Source organism: Charadrius vociferus, unplaced genomic scaffold (assembly GCF_000708025.1).
Source record: "Charadrius vociferus isolate BGI_N301 unplaced genomic scaffold, ASM70802v2 scaffold36, whole genome shotgun sequence".
Classification (NCBI taxonomy): Eukaryota; Metazoa; Chordata; class Aves; order Charadriiformes; family Charadriidae; genus Charadrius; species Charadrius vociferus.
The window spans coordinates 1,275,962-1,297,472 of record NW_009649047.1 but is presented as its reverse complement, the minus strand read 5'-3'; positions in this window follow the sequence as shown (position 1 = coordinate 1,297,472).

The following is a 21,511-nucleotide window of genomic DNA, read 5'->3' as shown; positions in this document are numbered from 1 at the left end:
GTGTCCCTGCCCAGGGCAGGGGGGTGGGACTGGATGATCTTCAAGGTCTTCCAACTCTAACCATTCTGTAATTCTATTACTCTGTGCACTCAGAGATCACTGAGCGCTCGCACTGATGGAGAGGTGGGAATATTCTGGTAGTTGGCAAGCCCTTCAGTATGTCCTTTTGTCTGTCTCACCAGCAGAAGCATCGCCTCAACCTAGTCTCAATATGCTGCTTTAGCAGTAAAAAAGGGTCCCATGACACGTGGAAAGCAGCTGTGATCAGTGAGACAGTGGAGGGAGCAAAGTTTACAAATCTACAGGACAGCGGACTTCGCTGGCTTCATTTCTTCAGAAAATATCCCTGTTAACCATGTTAGTCCACACATGATAGAATCATAGCGTGGACAAGTTATGGTTTTCTCAGGGGTGAGGGTTTGCTGCATTCCATCATGTGTGAAATCAGACCATGCTTTCCATGTTCAGATTTTGCTACATACAACTGTGACAATTAACTGTCGCATAAAGGCACTCTCCTCTCTTTGCTCTCTCCTTCAGCATCGATCTCCAAAATACACGTTTCCCCTAATTCTCCTTAAAAAAAAAAAAAAGTAAAAAAGTACGTGAAGGTGGAAATAAAAATAGTTGACACCTAGCCAGTTACATTGTACTTCCAAGGAAATATTTTCTGCTGAAATACTGTCTGCATTTGTTCTAGCTCAGCACAGCTTTTACGTGTTAATTTTACTGGGGCTGGAAGAGTCACCCTGCATCCAAATAACTGCCTGGGTTTGAAGGGACTGAGTTCGTGTTTGCTTGTAACTTTAATCTCTTCAAAACTGCTGAAAGAATGATTTTAACTTGGTAGTCTTTGTTTCTTTTGTTGAAAGGTGTGTTTAATTCTTCTTAAAAAAACTTTACTGACGAGATATTATCATTAAAATAACTGTATTAAACTCAACGTCATGAATAATTCATAATGCAATTTTGAAAAAAATTGCCATGCAAAACTACAATAATTAGTTTTATGTGATAGGAAAAGCATTATTTTCATATTTAGACAGGAAGTGAACATTTATTTAGATACACTATTCATGGTATACTAAATTACAGCATGAACTAGTGTTTGTAATTTGAAAAAATGACAAGTTAATTTGAAAACCATCCCTAAGATGCAAACTGGTACGTTGCCACCTACCTGATAAAATTGATTACTTTGTATATTTATGCATTTGCTGTAAAGTGGGTGGTTTTAAAATGTGATTGCACATTTAAAATTAGACTCGAGCCCATGATGTTGCCTTTATGATTTTTTTTTGCATCTTATTCATAGTATTCTGAGTAGTAATATCTATAATTTTCTGAGGACACAATGACAATCCTCATTAATTGCCTCCAGTCTTGTGGACAACTTTAAAGAAGTTTTGGGATGGTTGGAGGTAGTCGTAGCGTATGCCTCAAAATGTAATTTTCCTGAATCTGGGATTGGAAGCTGCCAAATACTGTCGTACAAATACCCCAAGGAGACTGTCTGGCAGTTTTGAGTGAAGCTGTCTTCTTTTCTCTTACTGACAGCTTGAAAAATCTGCTCCCTCCTTCAGGTACAGCGTAAGGAACTGTGTGAGCAAGTACCCCGAACCTCTGTCCTCCCCTAAACCCTGCATTTTGGAGAACCCTGAATGTCTAGATATTCACTGAATCAGACTGAATGGCATTTTTTCAACTGTCTTAATCACTGTGTCCACAGCAAACAAGAAAAACCACCAATTTTATTCCTTTAAGTTGTGATTGGCAAGCCTGCCAGACTCGTGTAGGAAGAGGGGCGCAGATATTTTCACGTTCACCTTTGAGCTCAGTCCTTGGGCTGCTGGATGTTGGCGTGTGGTTTTGGAGACGCTAGGAAGGTGAAATGTAATGTTGCTCGGAATTCAGGTACTGAGTATCTGCCGCGGGATCCAATTAGTAATTCGTGAAGCCTTGGCTTCACATCCTGTGCTCAGGAAAGTTTTGGTAAGTTACTTGGATCTTCTTGGTAGTCCGTGGGAAAAAACATTTTAATATAAATGGCTTGAATAAGAAATACTTTTAGTTATTTATAACAAATATATTGCAATTAATAAAGCTGCTGGAATACTTTTCTGCATTGGTGACCATGAAGTGGTGCAAAGTTTAGTTTGTGCCGGGTGGATAAAGCTGGCTGTTGTGATTCTTGGTAGTCCGTGGGTGAGCTGGGAAGGTTGGGAGGTGAGCTGGGGGCCTGCAGCTTTGGCTGAGCAATTGCTTGGGCGCTCTCAGCTCTCCTTGTGAAGGTTTTATGCACTCTGTTAGGTACAGGCGGGTACCGGGATAAACTGAAGTATTGAATAAAATCCTAGTCACAAAACAGCGGTCCTGCCAGAAAAAAATCCGAGAACATAATTGCGTCTGTATTGTGATGCATACACCCAGCAGCATTACTGTAGCAGATGTGGACAGTCATAATTCTGGCATTTCCAAACTTTTGAGCACCTGATTTTGCCATTTTAACACAACTTGAATGAATTGTTTGAATGAGTAATGCTATAAAAAAGGGCTTGTTGAAATGCAGTCAATGGCTCAGAGCAGACGATCGAGTTTTTATTCAATAATCTTATATTAATTTGAATGTGACGCATGTCTCAATCGCACAGCGCGCTGCGGCCATGGCACTCCGTGTTCGTAGCATGAGCAGTGGCAAGACACTCGGGCCTTGTCTTTCTGTGTTAAAATACCACCGTATGGCGCTTACTTACCTCGAAATCTTTTAAAAGCTTTCCATTAAGTGACAAGTTCAGCACAGCTCTGCATTCATAGAATTCTTTCCCTGCTATCCTGAATTTACGATCCTTTTCTATTGGTAATTGTCGAAATGAATCAGCTGTGTTTTAATTACGCTGTTAAAATCTTGAGCAGTACCTGGACGTTTGGCACGGGAAGTAAGGCAGAGGTGTACCAGATAAAGATTATTGCTATGAGAGTGTTGAAAATAGCACTGGTGTATCTAAATTATTCCTAAGTATTCTTTTTCGTGTGTTGTTTTGGTATCTCCATGATGATTTTGCGACTACCTCATTGGTGACTGGTACCTAGTTTAAAGACCTGCAAAAGATTTTGTTCTGTTGACTACGAAGATCCGCTGTTGTTCTTTGTACCATGCAGTTTTCCGTAACATGAAGAGGCTATAAAATGTTAGCAAATAATTTTTTTCTCTGTTCCATTAAAGGCATCATCAGAATAGTCTTCACAGCAGTTTTGACACCTTTTGTAACTTCAAATTCTGTGCAGAAGAGTGCATATTCATTTCATCAAAGCTTATGTATGCGAACTTTTGTTGTGCTAATGTAAGCTCCCTCAGGGTTCTCTGTGGCACTAGCACAAATTTTAACATTTTGACTTCTGCACTGCTGGATTTTGTGTATGTCACCTAAAAAGCAGCAAGAATTTTGTTTCTTTTTTGTTGTTATTGCTGGTTCTTTGTTGCTTCAAAGGCTTTTCAAGGCATTTTCCTCTATTTTTGTGGATGCACTGATTTCTTTCCATGATTTGAAGTCAGAAGAAGATTTTCTCTGTTACTTTTTGAACTGACAGGTTCTTTTTGAGCTTTCAAAGGCACTGCAAGATACAGGGTTGTGTGGTTATCAACACTGTCAGATTCTTTCTGCAATAACAAAAGAGCCATCCAAAGACTCTCTTAGCAAGATGAGAATTTATTGTGGATGTGCAGAAACCCTGCCTAAGGTTTCTTCTCATTGCTCCTGGTGTACCAAGTATCAACACAACAATAGCATTGTTATAAGCAGTACATAAAAGTCAGATTGCCTATGCAAATAATCTGCCATTCCGTAGTGCGGGTAGGGAAATGATACAGCAGTATAAAAAATATTTTCGTTTTTGTACATAAAATTTCTACCATGTGGCTGCAGTGGTTGGATCTAGCGTCCGCTGGGTTGCGTGTGAACCGTTTCTGACATTTGTGTTTCAGCGGATGATGCGTTGCTGAAAGCCGGAGCTGTGTGGCAGTAAAGGCTGCATTAGGGTTAGAGTTCCTACAGGAGGGAAAAAGGAGGCACTGGATCAGCAAAGAGGTTAGTAACAACAAGAGCAAAAGATGAAGTGTTGTGCAACACAGTGATAGAATCATAGAGTGGTTTGGGTTGGAAGGGACCTTTAAAAGCCATCTACTCCAACCCCCTGCCATGAGCAGGGACATCTTCAACCAGACCAGGTTGCTCAGAGCCCCGTCCAACCTGGCCTGGAATGTTTCCAGGGATGGGGCAGCCACCACCTCTCTGGGCAACCTGGGCCAGGGGCTCACCACCCTCATTCCGAAAAATGTCTTCCTGATATCTAGTCTGAATCTCCCCTCTTTTAGTTTAAAACCATTACCCCTCATCCTATCGCAACAGGCCCTGCTCAAAAGTCTGTCCCCATAAGTTTAAAAAACATCCCCCCCCCAGGTAAAAAGAATCAATAAAGCTTTCCCCCCCAGTTAAAAGGGGAAACCCAGAATATTTTGAAACAACAGAGAAAGTACTAGGTTTCTTCTATAGTAAAAACTGTGAGCCTCCACCATCATATGTGACATTGCAGATATTGAGATGTGAGAGCAAAAGCATGTGAACTTGGATAACTGCTGTAATAAAAAGGGAAATTTTCCAGTAACCGGAATGTTTAGAAGATGGCAAGCCCAGTGTGACTTCATTGACTTCAGTGGTTTTAGCTTGTAAAAAGGTCTATGTCTCTTTGATATGACGTAATAAATAATCCTGTCTTCAGTATAAGCTATGACTTAAAAAAAAATAATCCAAGTGTAAATTCTGGGAGCAGGGATCTGATTTGACTCTTCAGTTGTGAATTTTTGACAGCTTGCGGCCTTAAAGCTGAGGTTAAGAATACCACCAAGATATAGTGTCATATTAAAAGATTTAATGTTAGTGGAATGAAGATAAACTTGCTCTTTCTGCTAAAAATAGACTGCTATTTACAGTTCAGTTTTTCATTTTTTTTTTTTCATTGCAAATGCTTTTACAATACATCTTTGGGTTACTGAGCACATCATCCTCTAAATTTGACCCAGTGTAATTATGGAGAAATACTATATATTTCATGGAGAAATATGATGTGTATTAATTTTCTGTTTCATTGGCATTTTCTGTTTACTTTGCCTAAGTAATTACTGACAGCAAAATGATTACATTTTAAAGATGTGAAAAACATTATTGTTCCATATAGGTGGTAAATATTCACTCTGCTGTATTTACAAAATTATTTACATTTTCTTTGTGTAAAACTTCTTTTAGAAAAGGAAAAAAATCTCCTTTCATAGTATTTAACGTTTGTTCTCATATGCTGGGTTGTACATATAAATGTTTATATTCTGGAAAGTGTTTTAAAATTGAATCTCGCTTCTACAAAGTCAAGGCAAATTTTCATTTTAATTCGAACGGGAACGGGATTGGACCAGTATACCTTAGATTCCTTTTAATATGGTGATTGACATTTTAAACCAATTCGAGGTTTAAAAAAATAATGAGTTTGAGGACTGAAATTGAGTTAATTGCAATAGGTAAATAGATGAATGCATGATTCCTAATTTTATGAATTTTACAGAAAGAGCACATGTAAAGTCATGGTGAAGGGATCTTTTAGTATACGTATTTTAAGTTCTGTCCCAGACAAGAGCAGCAAATGAATGATGCTATTTCTATGAAATTAAATAAATAACTTGGAAGTGTATTCAAGCTAATGATTTAGTAAAAAATATTTGGGATATAGATTGCTATCACTTCATTGCTTTCTGCAATTTTTATTTTCACTTTTCAGTGTTTTAATGTCATCTTCTGAATAACTTTAATTAGATTTATGTTGGAGTAAAGCATTAAAATGCTATTTGCAGGGTTTTTTTTTTCACAGCAGAAGTCAATAAAGAACATTTTCTCATTTGCCTTTCTGTATCATTGTCTGCAACAACTATACAATTCCATACTAGAGGAAAAAATGTTCTTAAAGGAGATGCTACAGTCAGTTTGAGCAGAGAAAATGACATTAAAACTGAAAAAAAGAGGCAGAACTTTGTAAATATACTTATCCTGCTTAGCTCTGTAAAACTTTTGCACCACTTTACTTTCCTACATGAGTGAGTTAATATATGTGAAAAATAAGTATCAACTCTGCAGATATGATATAAGAAATGATGCATCAGTATTGGTGTATTATCCCAATGTGCTGTATGCTGCATCTCTATGTACACAAGGAGAAATGGTTGCGGTCCCAAATCAGATATACTGAGACAAGCAGAAGTATGGGAACGGAAAGAGGTAAAACAATAGCTACATGCAGGCTACGCTCATGCTCGTAAATTAAATTGCTGAGAGCTGAAACTCGTATCGTATGTACTCAATGCATTCTATATACTCTTAAGGCTCTTGGTACCGCATAATGAGCACTTTATGAGTCCCTGGGCACATTTTGGCAGTGCAGGCGAGAACTACAGGAACAGCCTTGTACCAGTTGGGGTGCAGCCTTGCTGGTCTGGGGGATGCGAGGGGTTGGTGTGGATGTGGCCAGACCAGCGGCACACCGGAGAATGGGCCATGATCGTAGAATGGTTTAGGCTGGAAAGGACCTTGAAGACCATCGAGTTCCAACCCCCCTGCCATGGGCAGGGACACCTCCCACCAGCCCAGGTTGCCCAAGGCCACCTCCAGCCTGGCCTTGAACACCTCCAGGGATGGGGCCTCAACAACCTCTCTGGGCAACCCGTTCCAGTGCCTCACCACCCTCAAAGCGAAAAACTTCGTCCTCATGTTTAATCTAAACCTGCCCTCTTCCAGTTTAGAGCCATTCCCCCTCGTCCTGTCACTCCATGCCCCAGTAAAAAGTCCCTCCCCAGCTCTCCTGGAGCCCCTTTAGGCACTGGAAGGCGGCAATAAGATCTCCCCGGAGCCTTCTCTTCTCCAGGCTGAACAGCCCCAACTCTCTCAGCCTCTCCTCATAGCAGAGGTGCTCCAGCCCTCGCATCACCCTCGTGGCTCTCCTCTGTTCTGTGGTTCGCTGTGATGCTGGTACCCAGATAGCGCCCCAGGTGAAGAGCTGAGGTCGTTACTACCACCCCTTAGTCCTACATATTTACTCAATAATTAAAGTGATCTTTAACTGTTAATTGCTTGTCAGATCTATGGAAAAATTGACTTTGCTAAAGAATTTGGAGAAATGAGAATATTGGGATGCTCTGAGTGTAAAACTCAGCATAAAATAAAATAAAAAATATACAGGGGGAAATAGCCAGAAGATCTGTGGAAATTCACACTGACCGCACATCAATTGTGACAATATTATAGTAGCAGCTAGTTAGAGAGTTTCAGAAGGTCGCACAATCCATTTGAAAGTATTAAATGCAGAAAGTTTTAACTTGGTGCCTGTAGTAGGATCTAGCAGAAGAATTCGGTAACAAGTAACTACGGTGACCTCAGCTGTGTTTTGTGTGGAAGGGAAAAGTGCCGCGTGTGAATCTCAGAGACAGTTATGGATGGAAATAACTTGGCTTTGCTTTACAATCTTAGCTGTAAAGAGAGAAAGATTATCTCTCAGAAATGTGTTGGAGAAAAAGCAGCAAAACTTCTACCTGGAGATGAGATGAAAGGGAGGGAGTGTAGGAGTTGGCATGGACTTTGAAAACCTATGCCTGAAAAGAGTGAAATTATAGTTTTATATATACATATATATAAAAAAATACCTAACCAGTGTAAATCGTGGTCTTCAGACTTAGATTTTTGCCATGAACAGATGGTGGGAAGGGACAGGTTATGGGGACCTATGTGACTAGTGTAGCCACATTTAACTTAATGGAGCTGCACTGATTTACATCAATTAATTCCTAGATTAGAAACTCGTTACTGGAAACCCGTTACCTGAATACCCTGATTCCAACTGCAAAACCCCCAAACAGGCCTTGAGCAAGCCCCGTGGAGTATGGACCTTCAAAGATATTTTTTGCTTAATGACAGCGATTGACTTGTACGATCATCTCCTCTGATTTGATCTCAGTAGAGGAGCAGAGACGATGGATGTGAGAGATGGACATCTCTTCATATTGCCACTGCTCTGGCAAGGAAAGACCATTTAACAGAATACCTTCCCCTATATAGGGAGTGATTCTAAGTCCCCTATATAGGGAGTGATGCTCATAAATTTTGGTTTTTATGATAGAGACCTTGGATGAACTAATTTTTTGTCACCAGAGGTACAAAATCCCTGATGTTTTCCTTTTAATGTGAATATCGGTTAATGAAACAAAAACCTGGCACATATTTACGATTCCTTGAGCTTTGACAAGTCCAGTTTTCATCATAGACAGAAAACTCAGGTGCCATTGCCAGGTAACTTTCACATAGTCATCAAAATAAAGTATATTTTCTATTTTATAATTCTCACAGATTGCTTTAACCAACATAAAATATTTTGGTCACTTCTACGCTCATATTTATCTGAATTACTTCCCGAGTTCACAATATTCACTTAAATTATGGTATTGGGAGGAATTTATAGAAGATGATAGTTTTCTGCTAAACTTCAGTCTATAAACTATGGTCTGTGTTGATTGAATTCTGGGTTAAAATATTCTGGTGCCCAAAATAGCCCCGCTGAAAAGATTACCTAAATATATACGTTCCATGTCTTTGGTGGCATTGTTCTGTGTTAGTAGTACTCCTGCACAGAAATGTTAAAGAGCATTTCAAGCTCAGATCATGATGCAGGTTTTCAGAACGGGATACAATATGTATCTTCTTCCCAGGCTTTGTCTTTCTTTTATTCATACCTGTTCAGCTATAATAGTAGCTGGACAAAGTTGATTTTGAAGTCTTCCTATCTTAAGAGGCTGAAAGTTGTTTGGCTGCCATTTAGGTTTGTTTATTTGGTGCCAGCTCGTAGTTAAAGTTCTGTAAAACTGCTATGTTTGCTCTTCACCAGCATTCTTTTCTGCTGAATTCTTTGCTTCTTGACATACCTGCATGGGTCTGCTCGAGATCCGTTTATACGTTTAAAGTTTCTTGGATTTAAATGAGGCCAGAAACTGCTTCTGGAGGCTGATGCGCAGTCTGGGGAACCAGGTCCGCTCTCTACCTCTCCCTGAAGAGCTGAGACATGGGGATTTAACTCTTCAGTTATTTGAGCTGCGCTAACGTAAACTCCATCTTCAAGAACTCCCGTCATGTCAGCACTGTAGGTTTGTGCTTCAGAGGCTTGTCATAGATTAAGCAAACAGATAGTGTTTGTGTAGCTGGAAAGGTAGACGAGTCCGGACAAACCCAGTAAATTCTGGCAACCCTTTCATGTCTCACTTTCTCCATTGCCATTGAGGTCAGTTGGGTTTCCAGGGTCCTCCTCCTGCAGCTCTTGGCTTGTCTGAAAGACGGCGTTTCTCCTTTGTCTTGGTGCAGCCACGTCTCGCCTTGGCTATCCTCTCAGTTAGAAAAGAGACCCCTTTCTCAGCTCTATTATAATAGTGTTGCTTTGTTTTCAGAGTGTGAGAGGCTCAAGAGGCTTTTCAGTGATTACGGAGGGACTGATTTCTCCCTCCTCTTCTCAAAGAATTACTCTGGGTGTTTATGTTTGAACCCATGGCGGGAGGGTAGGAACTAGATGATCTTTAAGGTCCCTTCCAACCCAAACCATTCTACAATTCGATGATTAAAATTTAAGGAATGAGTGCTATCCCTGGCCTAGCGGAGACAGTCCTAGGACCACATTGGATGGAAGGGACCTCCCGAGGTCTACTGTTCCACATCCTGCAGTTAGAGGACATTACTCAGGGCTTTGACGATTGGAGGACTACACGGGTCCCGCTGGCTTTCTGACCCCTGCCCCAGCATTTCACCAGGTCTATGAGAGATTTATTATTCTTTCTTATTTTGAGTTGGACTCTCCCATGTTTCAGCTTCTGTCTGTTAACTCTTGTCATTTTAGTTTACACCTGCTTGAAGAGTGTGGTTTCATCTTCCCTACAACCTCCAGTTAGGTGAATGGCAGCAAGATTGACTCTTAGCCTTCTCCTCTTAATGCCACGCAAACCCGATTCTCTCAGCATCCCCTCACGTGCCCTTTGTTGCAGACCCCTAACCGTTTTGGTACTCTGTGTAGGGCTGTGTCTGTCTGTCTAGGTAGGTAGGTAGGTACCTATCTGTATGTGCATCGTGTGTATCATGTGTATCATATCTGTATCATATGTGCCTATCTGCCTATCTACTTATAGTTTGGTAGCCCTATATATGTGCAATCAGTATAGCAGGTGGCTGATCCCCTAAAGCAGTGGGTAATATGCAACTTCTTTAAGCAGCTCTGTAACAACATCCCAAAGTCAAACTGTACATGGGCTACATAGGTGGAATTGCAGTTTTTTAAAATCGAGGGTAATTCTTAATGCAGTTTGAAAGAGATTTTGTCCATTTTGTTAGTGATTAATATATAATTGCTAATTCCATGTCTAAGTGCTATTTTCTTTTTTCATAGTGCACATCTTCCTCAGTTACAGTGTTTGTCTCCATAAGCACTGCATACAAAGAGGGCGACTGCAGTCATATGTTTTACAAATGCAAAATATTTAAAATTAATATTTGCTCTTGGAAGCTGAAGTTATGGAAATGCCGTAAAATAAACATAGAGCAAATGAAAAGAGAAAAAATTATAAAATATATAGGAATGTGTATTTTTTTAAACTGCCAGGATCTGGAATGAGCTTTCAGATGTTAAATACCATATTGTCTCCTTATTACTTTTATTTTATTCGTTTTACCTTGGTTGTTAGAAGAATAAATGATGATGGAATTTAGAGGATGAGCAGTGAGGATCAGGAGATTGAAAGTAACATTTGCAAGTTCTTAAAGATGAAGGTAGCAGAAAGCCAAATGCTTCCCAAAAAGGGACATTTCATGGAGTGATTTATCCGATATGGCATTGCCATTTGTTGTATAATTTCAGTCTTGTTGCTATGGGAACCAATTTTACTGTTGCAGTGGTTGTTAATCAGGATTTGTAGTTCCACCATTTTTACCACAAGGCCTTATATCCTTAGAGATTAAATCATGGTTCTCATTGACAGTGGTGTACATCAAACATTATTGCCAGAAATAAAACCTGACCAACCTTCCTGTCATTTTTCTCACCATTACCAGAATCAGAGAGCAGAAGCTTAAGTTAACTTTTACAGGAACTCAAGGAGTCTGCTTCAGTTACATTTGTCATCTTGTACAATTCCAGGAAAAGAAAAGAAAAAAAAAAAAAAAAAAAAGCAAGCTTCTGCCTTACAGGATAATAATTTTATTTTTTCATTTAAGTGGAACTGAATCGAGTACTTTGGAGATAGGTTTTCTACGTATTGTTTTTTTAAGCGTCTCTTAAGGTAGAATTACAGCTTAAGGTCATCTAAACGTAAGAACTTTTCCCCCTAGATTATGAAAAGAGAGAGAGATTTGTGTTTATGGAGGGAGGATTCAACACTATTTTTGCTGTCTCAGCACTGTAAATATTCTGTGTCTTTTCAGTCTTCCCTTTAGTTTTACAGCTGTTTCTGCAAGGAGGGTGTTGGCAGGAATAGGGACAAAAGGCTGAGGCAGTGCAGATTGTGTTATCCTTTGCTTCGGCTAAAGGAGGATACTGGGGTCAAAGAGCACGACTCCTCTGGTCCTGCTTCTCTGTAAGGGGAATCGAAACGGGAAGAAGAATTCTTTCTCTCCAAATTTACTCTCTCGGTGACCCGAAGAGCTACACTAAAGTGGTTGTCTGGACACCAACAGCTTAAAGTAAGGAAAATACGCATTTCTGCTTTGATTTCTTTGGCGTATCTTACTAGTTTCTTTGCTACCAGAAAAATTACTGAAGTTCTGAAAAAAAAAAGCCGTCGGTAAATTGTAAACTGATGAAATGCTGCACTCAAAATTCACAGCAAACTTGAAAAACATATGAGAAGGGTGAACTTCCCATTCATCTCAATAGGTGTTTGATGCCGAAGCACAGTGATGACCAATGTTGTTCAGTGTTCACTGGTGATCAGTTTAATGGAATCATTAAACAAAATGCTTGTCTCTGACTCCAAAGCTACTGACCTCTGATGGCAGAGCTCCAGTTCCTCACTCCCCTGGCCAGCTCCTTTAACTTGCGCGATGAAAAGTTGTCAACGCAAAATTTATGATAGTGAGGTGAAATTATGTGGATCACATCGTCTGAGTACAGACGGGGCTGGGGATTATTTTCACGTCTCCTCTTTAAGTGGAGTTTTGGCAGAATTGCTGAAGTGCTAAACCAGAACGATGCAGAATTGCTAGCATTGTTCCCAGATTTATGTTTCTCTGATAGTATCTTATTCTGAATGATACAGGCAGGTAGCATTTTATGTGATATTTCATAAAACCCCTCAGATTGTTGGCTTTTCCCCTATGAACCGAATTCACAGCTTCTCTAATTTCGAGTCAGCCCCGTTGAGCCAGGAACATCTATGTAACAGTTTTGTTTTCACTTCATTGTATTCCAAGTATGCTGAGGGATGCAGAATCAAAATATTAGCAAGGTGCTAGTCGTGGCTTTTTTTTTGGATCCCTTTCCTGATTTTCTTTCTCCCTTCTTTCTCCTTTTTCACGTTCGCTGCTGCTGATACCCAGCCCCCACTATAATTCTGATTGGCTAAATTAATTCTGCAGCATCCTGCTGTGAATAATTATGTTCATCCAGTGTGGAGCTGGATGCCTTTCTCTCCCCCCCCGCCCCTCCTTGCCTAAATTATAATGTGACAATTGAAGCTCACAGCTGGCTCATCAGAGGTGGCCAGTTTGGGAATTGGCACATCTGAATGTGCCTCTCCGTTAACTCTCTGCCTTGATTGCTTAAGACAAGACATATGTAAACCCCATGATTATTACCATTTTGTGCGTTTCACAAAGATACTGCTTTAAACTGCAAAGCTGTTGTGTTTGTTGGGGGAGGGGAAATTACAGGAATTTTTCTCTTCCCCTCCCCACAGTTCCCTCCAACAATAAATAGCTGTCAGACTTATGTCAAGAATGAAATTATAGGAGCACATGAGGCCTTGATTACATTGTTTTGGATAGATTGCTATTAGCATACTGAAATGAAGTCTAATTTTTCAGTGCTTTAGCTCAGTCAAGAATCAAGTGACACAGGAGGGGGAAGGGATATCATCTACAAGAAATGAATGATGTAATTCCGTGCAACCGTTCTGTAGCCTCTTTCAGTTATCAGTGGCTAAAAACAAACAATGAAATAAATAAATATATTCTGCTGAAATGTATTATTAGATGGGAGGTAAGGCGAAGCTGGCGTGTTACTGAACAAAACGTTCAGGTTAGATGTCATTCTTTGTGAACTCATTAAAGACATCTCAAAGGCGAATTGGTGGCTATTTAATCCATCCTCGTGCAACTTCTAGTTCACTCAGTACGTTTGGAATGTAGAGTTGAAAATACACTACTTTTTTATTAGTTGTTTGCATAATTCATAGCACGTTGCCAGTTTCGGGTACTGTGCATCCTCTGATGATGCACGCTTATTATCAGCTAATGTGTAGGGCAAGTGCCCTTGTTGTGTTTTCGTTGTTTACAATTTCTGATGATGTGCACACATTGCTTGTTTGGTTTTGAAAATCTTTCCTTTTGTATTCTGTGAGTGTGCTGACCTTTAAATGTTTTAGTGTCTGTGGCTCCTAAGATGGTAGTTTTATTAGCCACAGATACATTGCTTTAACTACCTCTGTTTCAGTGGGGTGGAAATAAATAAAAATTGTTTTGACTGATTCTTGAAGCAATCGACCTGGAGTTTGGAAAGGGTCAAGATTCATTTGGGTTTACTGGGACAGCTGAGAGAAGCAAGAAGAGAGCGTGAGCTGTACATGGTGATACATAAAAATTCGACTTGCATGAGCTTGAGTTGGCCGTGTTCTTTCTGAGTGGCAAAGCAGTGGGTGAGATGCACAAGACATCCAAATCAGGCATTTAGAAAGGATTTATACCACAACATCATGAATTTGCTAGGTGACACATACTGTGCAGAAAGTTCTTATTGAAATGTTAGACATTTTATCTTTCTAATGTGAAATGCTGAGCACTTTATTATAACTTAAATTAATATAACTGCATCAGCCGCAGAGGGACATGGTAATTACAGTTAATTCAATCTGAAATATCCCTAAAATGAAACAAAATACCTTGCTTATTCATTAAAAAGTCAGTTATGAGATCTGATGTTTTGGAGACGTCTTCACACTCGAAGAAAACACGGTTTACTTTATTGGAAGGTTGGGGTTGTCTTGTTCAGTGGCTCACGCAGCCGACGTGGAGCTCATTGGCAAAGGCTACTGTGAATGCCAGCAGTTGCTCAGAAGGTGCTTAGAGAAATTCAGAGAAGAAAAATACATGAAGAGCTGTTAAACAATAAATATCACTTCTAAGAGAGGCCCTTAGTGCAGATACCTGGAAATGAGAGAACGTACAAGGAGATACCACAGCGTGCTTACGCTGCTGTACTCTTCCCTGGGCAAGGTCTAAAGCACTATCAGAGAACGGGACCCAGATACACCGTTGGTCCGATCCAGTGTACGTGTTCTTACGTTTATATTGAATATTGACCGTCTTGTATTTTAGATGGTGTTTGCCTAGGGTTTGTCTTTATGTGTACTCCGGCTGCTTGGTATTAAATTTGAAAGTTTGGACTGTTTCAGTAGGTTGGACTTCCCTGAACATTGCCATATAGAGATAACAAGACAATTTGACAGACAGCTCTTACTAAAATATACGTTATTCATTCCCATGTTTTAAATGGTTTCAGTTGCTTCAGTATTGGGTGCAGAGAGTAAAGCAGAGAAAGGGAAAAAGAGCTGGTGTGGAACCAAAGGCCTTCTAGGTCAAAGCTGATGTGTCCACTTGTGCCCAATGCTCCCTGTGAGCATGGTTTCATCACTAAAGCTTTCTAGCGAAGTGGTGAGATGCTCCAGCCAACTAACTGTCTTCTAAGTCTTGGTCGAGATTGAGCATGGGGCTCAGCTGCGCTACCCTGCGCCGAGGAAGGGGATGTAAACCTTAATGTGGGTCTCCTGATGACCTGGAATGAACCAAAACTGCTTGAGTCCTTGCCTTGCTGTGTGACTCACGAAAAGCCCTCGGTGTCAGGTGAATTGATACAGCCTTGTGGTGTCCCACTGGAAACATATCCAGCATTGGGTAATATTTATTTTGCAATTTCTAAGCTGTCTTGGCCTATGATATGACTATGAGGCCAAAGCATTAAAGTCAATGCCTGAAAATTTACTGTGGTGGCTTTGAGGAACATTTAATATGTTCTTTGGCTGTAACTCATAGCTTGGTAATCACTTCTGTACTGGATATGGCATGGGAGCCACGGGAAAGATGAAAATAGCGCAGTATGGTTTGGTTCTCCATTATTCCTGAGGCTTGCAAAGTGAACTTGGTAGTTCTGAAAGAAACCTCTTATATCCATTGTAGTGAATATTGCTGATATTTTGGTACAGCCTCAAAAAGCACATTTTATTGTCACTGTATCATTTTACTAAGAAATATGTATCTCTCACAGTTATATCTTTCACATGTGAATATCGCTTATGAAATTGCTGTTGTAAGAATGTCTTGAAATGACATAGAGCTCAAACAATTATAGTTAAACAAAATTTCAGTTCCATTACAATTAGAGGAAAAAGCAAGCTCACCAAATGGTAAAGGACAAATTCAGAGAGGAAAACAATTTTTGACTATAAATGGCAAAATGAAGTCAGATAAGAAGTAAAGAGAAAAAATATAGAGTAGGTATTAAAAGTGGGTTTTTAAATAGGCGCGTCATTTAGAGAATCCTAATCCAATGAATAAAGAATCTTAAACATTCTACATAACTTTTCTAAATTCTAAAAATGTAAAAATGCAAGGGCTAAGTGGTATTTCTTGCTGCACCATGTTTTTCATGGATTAGTTCTACTGAGCTGTTTGAAACGGAAGTCCCCCTCAATGACGGCAGAGCAGCCACTTCAGCCACTCTGAAGCCCATGGCACTGTTCCTCTTGGTGACGATAGGCACTAAATGTTGCTCAGCTTCAATAAAGTTCTCACAAACTACTACTAAAAAAAAAAGCAAACCAGAATTTGTAATAAGAGAGGATGCTAATTTTCCCATCTGTGGCATCTGAATGTTTAATTTCTCTGGTGAGAATGTGTTGTAAATATTTCATATCAGAACTTCTTAGAAGTCACCGGAGTTACAAGTTTAAAAGAAGTTCATCGGAAGAATAAATCCGTTAGACATTTCAAGTGCTTTACAAAAAAAGCGAGAGAATGCAAACTCATGTTAGTATCTGCGTGACTTAATACAAGAAGCAAATGATGTGCTAACACAGCCAGAGGGAAAATGGTTGTGTCACTTATTTCCTGAGAAATGTGAGTTTGAGACATAATTAACCCAGCATTCATACACTTGTGACAATACTATTGATTAGTTAATCAATGATAACTAAATACACACCTCTAAATTACATAGTTTAAAACACATTACATTATATCAATGGAAACAAACCAATTAAAGTGCTTTAAATGCATACAACTAATCAGGAATTTAATACATGCTAATTGTGACCAAAATTTCAATTAATGTGTTGATACATTACATCATATTCAAGAATGTAAAAAACCGTGAAGTAATCACGTTCATCACGATGATATCAAATGATCTCTGAAACATACCACCAAGAAACAATGGTAATTTTCTGCCTTTTGTCAACATTTTCTTGTTACAGGTATGGACTCCATCTCTTTATGGGTGGATAGATGTGAATATACATATATATAATGCCTGGCTGAGAGTGTCCCAGTTGTAGGGTGGCCTCAAGGTCATATTGCCAAATCTATCCTTTTTTGTAATGTTGTTTCTGTTGTTTCTATCATCTCCTTTTAGAAGGTATGATTGAATATTTTAATGTGTTACACGAGATTAGTGCTGGAGAGGATAAGGTGGTGGATGGTAAATGGCTGACAGCAGGATAAATATGTTTGTGTGTAGGATCTTTCCTCTGAGTAAAGTAAGATTTGTGTGCTGAATTATTATTTGGAGAGTGCTAACAAATCATAATTTTCTCTTTGGAAAATGATTGGATAATAATAAGAATTTTTATCAGTATCCCTATTGTTGCATTCTTTTTATTTTACCTGCAAACCATGTTGAATGGTATTAAATAGACAAAAGATAGTTAAGTATGTAGCTCTCAAAATTAAATGGAAATTGGACACTTTACAAATTTCTTTCTGAAGCGATTAGTGTAAAAATGAATAGTAACAGCATAGTATCAACTTGATCCATCAGGATTAGATGGGAAAGAGGTGGGAGAAGAATTGGCAAAAATCTGAAGAGCAGCCGAGAGATAAAATTGCACATTAGGGATTGGATTCAGTTCAAAGTTAATGCACCGGAGTTTAGATGTCTTTAAATGCAGTAGGTGTCTACGCTCTCGTTGTAGTCACTGTTGGTGCAATGAGCTGCTTTAGGGTGTCCTACTCATGGGGCTGGTGATGACTTCCCCTGCCTTGTGCTGGGCGTGTTGTAGTGAGAAACAAGGACATGAAAACAGGACCGTGCAACTAATCCGTTCTTCTGAGTCATTAGCTCTGCAGAGAAGGATCTGGGAGTCCTGGTGGACAACAAGTTGCCCATGAGCCAGCAATGTGCCCTGGTGGCCAAGAAGGCCAATGGCCTCCTGGGGGGCATCAAGAAGAGTGTGGCCAGCAGGTGGAGGGAGGTCATCCTCCCCCTCTGCTCTGCCCTGGTGAGGCCACATCTGGAGTATTGTGTCCAGTTCTGGGCTCCCCAGTTCAAGAAAGACAAGGAACCACTGAAGAGAGTCCAGCGGAGGGCTACGGAGATGCTGAAGGAACTGGAGCACCTCTGTTATGAGGAAAGGCTGAGAGCCCTGGGTCTGTTAGGCTGGAGAAGACTGAGAGGGGATCTCATCAGTGCTTATCAATATCTAAGGGGCGGGTGGCAAGAGGATGGGGCCACACTCTTCAGTGGTGCCCAGCGATGGGACGAGGGGCCATGGGCACAAGCTGGAACATGGGAAACTCCAGCTGAACATGAGGAAAAACTTTCTTATGAGGGTGGCAGAGCAGTGGCACAGGCTGCCCAGAGAGGCTGTGGAGTCTCCTTCTCTGGAGACATTCAAAACCCACCTGGATTTGTTCCTGTGCCACTGCTGGAGGTGCCCCTGCTCTGGCAGGGGGTGGGACTAGATGATCTCCAAAGGTCCCTTCCAACCCTGACCAGTCAGTGATTCTGTGAAAAACAAATTTGATTTGAAAAATTTTTTGATGACAGAATTTAGAATTTTCCTGGTGAAAACAAAAAACTGGGTAAAACAAGTCCTGTGGTTTAAAACCAAGTGTTCCCATTTGGGGAACCTCTAGAAAGACATAAAGGAAGAAGAAGCTGAACTTTGCTTGAGAGTTCAGGGATGTGAACGCTCTAACCAGGTGTGAGAAATCCAGCTTCCTCCTTTGTCTAACAGGAATTAAATTGATGTTCCCCTGCTTTCTAAGAGATTCCCTTGATCGCCAAGCAGTGAAGGAAACACATTTTTTCAAGTAATGCCTTTGACCCTTTATCCATCTTATAAATAAATAAATAAATAATCATTCACTGTAGCAGGGAAGGGAACAGAAGTGCCCTATTTCCAAAGGAGTACTCCGAGTGTCCTAAAATCCACAGGGCTTTGAGTTATTCTTAATCCACTGCACTACAGTTTGATGCTAGAAGAGATTATCACTACGTGATCTAAAATACATTTTTCAGTGAGCGTACTCGTGAGAATTTGCTGGGAAATCGTTAGGAACCTGAAAGCAAGCAGGAAAAAGGGTTGAGATGTTAAAGATATAAAAAAAGGTAAAATGACAGCTGGAGTACACATGAACTGTGAGAGGTGTATAGAAAATATATAAAGTGCTAGAAATTGGATAACAAAATGATATTGTTATTTTGTGGGCTTGAAATATACAGTTGCAGGAGATGGGAAATTTCGTAGAGTAAGCAATGTGATCCTATTAAAAATGTCAAACGCGTAAAATAAGGTCATTATTCTGCCCTACTTGCCTGGTTTGAGTGCTGTGCTCTATTTTGGACATTCCTTTAAAAATAGCACAAACGAACTAGGTTGACTCTATGCGTAATCAACCAATGCATTGAATTTTGCAGAAAAAAAAATTTAATAAGGGATTTCAGTAGGATTCAAAATGTTTTCCCCCAATAAATAAGTAAATAAAAGTGAAAGCTGAGGGACTATAATCAGCAAAGAAGGCAACTTTTCCAACTAATTAATAGCAGAGCAGTAGATAGAGCAATGCCTATTTCTTGTTGGAAATCCTGAACGCTGAACACTGTTAAGGATTGCTCGGGGAGATAAAGTTCCATCTGACACGTCAGTTATGTGTTTCTTTCCCAAGAACCCGTGACTGAGCGCGGCACAGCAGAAACGCGCTGCCACGAGTGGACCGAATGCTGATGGAGGGTAAATGGAGTTTTTCCTCCCGCACTTTGAAGACTAGCGAGATGAGAAAATGTAACTCTCTACGGAACTTATGATAATAAATTATGATTATGATGATAAATTATTATGATAATAAAGAAAGATTAATAAAATTGACCTAACACGCTTAGTGGAATGTGAGGGCCATCAGCTGCGTGTTCTGTGAATAAGCAACTCTCTTTTGTAGCTGATTCTTCAGGTTATGATGCTCAGGTGCTCGTTGTTTAACATCGGTATCAAGAAACTGAGAATCCTGAATGTTTTGCTTGCCCTAGAGAAAGACATTCACAGAGGAAGTTTACTAACAATGAGAAGTTTAATTAGAATGCATTTTGTAGCTAGATCGTGTTACAGGACTTTCGCACCCATTGCAGTTCTTCAAGGGAAAGATTCAGCCCTTAGATGTTGGAGAGGACAATGGCAGCTTTTGGCAGCCAACCCACCAACCTGGGATCCTTTAACAATAAATACTGGAGTATCAAACTGGAAGTTATGATTGTTCCAGTGTGTAAAGTTCCAGGAAAGATTAAATTTTTTGAAAAATAGTCACTGGGGAAAAAGCCGTAATTAAAATAGCGGATATTCAGATGGCATAAAATGAGATTGAAGACAGTGGTAAGGGCCTCTCTGAAAAACTGAAATTACGTTAGTCCTTCCAGCTAAGTGATGAGGTTAAATGCATATTTACCAGGTCATGCAGAATACAAGAAGAAAAGGCAGGGTTTGGGGTTTTTTTTCTTCTCTTTTTCTATGGAAATACAACTGTAAACTCTCTTGTGCGAGAAAGACAAGTCTGGAGTTGTTCACTTATGTTTCTTATGGTTTCCTGTGAGTATCACCCTCGGGTCCTACTGCCACTTTCAGATAATACCTTTGCTGTACACCCCGGAGGCTGAAGAACCTATTAGAATACTTGGAAACTTTGGTCAAATCCTGAGAACCATGGAAAAAACGCAGAAAGAGAAACGTTCTTCCCTGCCCCCACCCCGAGTGAACAGAAGTAGCTTTTGTATACAAATATCTTTCTATTCTTTATAAATACAGTCATATGTAAAGGAAAGTCTTCTCGGTAAAGACAGCTCACGGAAAGAGGTGGTCGAGAGAGTTTATGCAAGAAATCACCATCTCTTGAAGCAAGCAACAAACAACCCATAGCGGTTTGACAGTTTCTATTCCTATTAAGCATATGAAGAGAATTCCTTCTGTACTAGGCAGAAAATATCTGAAATCCATGGCAAATAGGTATACGTATATTTTTAAAATGCTGCCAGTGAGAACAGCGGCGTTTCCAATAGTAACAGAACCCAACGAAAAATTAGCTTCCACGTGAACCGAACAATTGGAAGGTCTGACTCAGAAGGAGACAAAATTGCAGCTCTTGCACATGTTAATGCTCTCAGAAACAGTGATGTCTATTTTGTACTTCGATATATACGTCTAAATAAATATACAAAATAGTCCAGATTGTTTGAGAAGACACTCTGATGTATTTTCCGTGATACTTTTAATCAGCTGGTAGTTTTCATATCATGATGAGCATATACAAATAATCCCTTTTGGAGAAGACTTCCAGATTTTTGATACAGAAAGCAGCAGCCTTTCATTTGATTTTTTTACATTTACTCATTTTTGAACAAAGATACCATTCGGTGTAAAACTATAAAAAAGGGTGGAAGTCCATAACTAGGAAATGGATCTCTGAAAACCAACAGATGATCGATGAAATCTTCTCAAGGAAACAAGAAAATGGAAAAACTACAAATACAGAACTGTACGTGAACAGGGAAAGTATCGCCAGGTAAAAAGAGTTCAGCTGGGAATGGAGAACAAAATTGCAATATGGGAAGGAAAGAAAGAAAGAAAGAACAATGATGCACTCATGTAACTAGAGAGAGTAGAACAGAATAAATAAAGATTTAGGATAAATAATAACCA